This window comes from Oncorhynchus nerka, unplaced genomic scaffold (genome assembly GCF_034236695.1).
Source record: "Oncorhynchus nerka isolate Pitt River unplaced genomic scaffold, Oner_Uvic_2.0 unplaced_scaffold_868, whole genome shotgun sequence".
Classification (NCBI taxonomy): domain Eukaryota; kingdom Metazoa; phylum Chordata; class Actinopteri; order Salmoniformes; family Salmonidae; genus Oncorhynchus; species Oncorhynchus nerka.
The window spans coordinates 235557-237591 of NW_027040418.1; the positions used below are offsets into that span (position 1 = coordinate 235557).

Genomic DNA, 2035 nt, shown 5'->3' on the forward strand with positions numbered 1-2035 from the left:
TCCCATTGCAAAAATATATCACCGATTAGTGTGGTGAACGTCATAAATTAAAGTTACAACACAACAATGTTTCACAGTCATGTGAGGTCCTGGTGGACCTAATGGATAACAGTACAATCATTTGTGCTTCGGCTCATTAAATGGGGTTAATGTGGGGCTCATTAAATGTGGTTAATGTAGGGCTCATTAAATGGGGTTAATGTAGGGCTCATTAAATGGGGTTAATGTAGGGCTCATTAAATGGGGTTAATGTAGGGCTCATTAAATGTGGTTAATGTAGGGCTCATTAAATGGGGTTAATGTAGGGCTCATTAAATGGGGTTAATGTAGGGCTCATTAAATGGGGTTAATGTAGGGCTCATTAAATGGGGTTAATATTGGGCTCATTAAATGTGGTTAATGTAGGGCTCATTAAATGTGGTTAATGTAGGGCTCATTAAATGGGGTTAATGTAGGGCTCATTAAATGGGGTTAATGTAGGGCTCATTAAATGGGGTTAATGTAGGGCTCATTAAATGGAGTTAATATTGGTCTCATCAGGCTCAGGTAGCATCAGATTAGAATGTTCAGGCTGAATCAAAGCTCTCATCAAATCCAGACATTTATATGCGTTATAATGCTTTTGAATGACACTTCCAAGTTTTGGTGGAAACTACCAGGTTACCCGGGAGAAAAGTGATTTATTATCGTATAATACCGGGGAAATAATCAACCTTAATGCGCATACAGGTGGATTCACAAGACACCAATCAAGTAACTTACATATACAGTATCTTCATTAGGCCTAATGGCATTTTATGAAGTTAGTTATAGTGACTGAGTAAGTCTAATTATAAAAGTAAGCCTCCAAAGTGCCATGTTTCTTAGTTTATTATGTGGAGGAAACATTTAGGCAGCCAGGACCATCCGCTCCTTAGCTCTCTTACTGCAGTCCAGTGCCATAGACATCTTTGAAGTTTGGCCTCTAGTAATTTAGGAGGGACACTTCATGAAGGCCTTCTCACAATGGACTTATCATACAAGGCTCTACAGACAGATACAAAAAAAGACAGGCTATTTTTATTGTTGACGTTATTTTCGTTGACGATGTCTTGAAGTCAAGTCGTTCAACATTGAAATGCAGTTTTCTGTACCACACAGGACAACCAGGGAAAAGCGACGGTCGGTGGAACTCTGGCGCCACCAAGTGGACAATTGCTTCAGTTCGTTTGTGGCAGCAATGCTACCAGATATACTTGATACAAGATCAAATGTTACGTCAATATTATTATCTCCAAATTGCCCCCCATCCCCCCCTCCCCACACGTAATATATTATTATTCCAATTTAGCTGTTGATCAGGTTAACGTGTTCTCTCATTTCTGATTGGAGGGGGGATGACCACGTGATCTTAGAACCTACAAATGTGTTACTTTGTAACAGTCAAACGTGGTTATTCCTGGCGTTGATCAACTCCACATCCTACCACCATTTATTTAAAGCATTGTATTTTTTTTATGGAAAACAAAAAGCATATAGTGCTCATTTTGGTGTAATCATAACCGAGTTTGACGTGTCGGAGAACGGCCACTTCGTCCCGAAACCATTGTAGGTATCGCTTCTCGGCCTTTTGGCTAAGATCAAGTGTAGTATCTGTTCTTATCAGTTTAATATCTGATATCTATCTTTAATATCTATCTGGGGACCATATATTAAATTGATTTTTGGAATAGGGAGATGGAATAGGGGCTTGCTCCGTCCACTCCACGCATCGACCTGGTATTGCAGTACTTCCAGGAACGGTGCACCCCCTTTCATTGTAAAGAGAAATCAGACAGAGGAAGTAGAGTTGCTTCGTTGGTCTATATTGTATTTTCACATTGAGCAACTGTTTGAACGTTAAATGACGAGACATTTAATTTTACTAGGCAAGTTAAGAACAAATTCTTATTTTAACTGCCTGTTCAGGGGCAGAACGACAGAACCTTGTCAGCTCGGGGATTCGAACTTGCAACCTTCCGGTTACTAGTCCAACGCTCTAACCACTAGGCTACCC

General features: G+C 40.1%; 1 non-coding gene across 1 annotated transcript; it reads left to right on the plus strand.

Annotated features, from left to right (window-relative positions):
* Nucleotides 1–1593: 1593 nt before the first annotated feature.
* Nucleotides 1594–1792, plus strand: LOC135570977 (U2 spliceosomal RNA). The gene has a single exon (XR_010463611.1). It is a non-coding gene; the product is annotated as a U2 spliceosomal RNA (small nuclear RNA).
* Nucleotides 1793–2035: the final 243 nt, after the last annotated feature.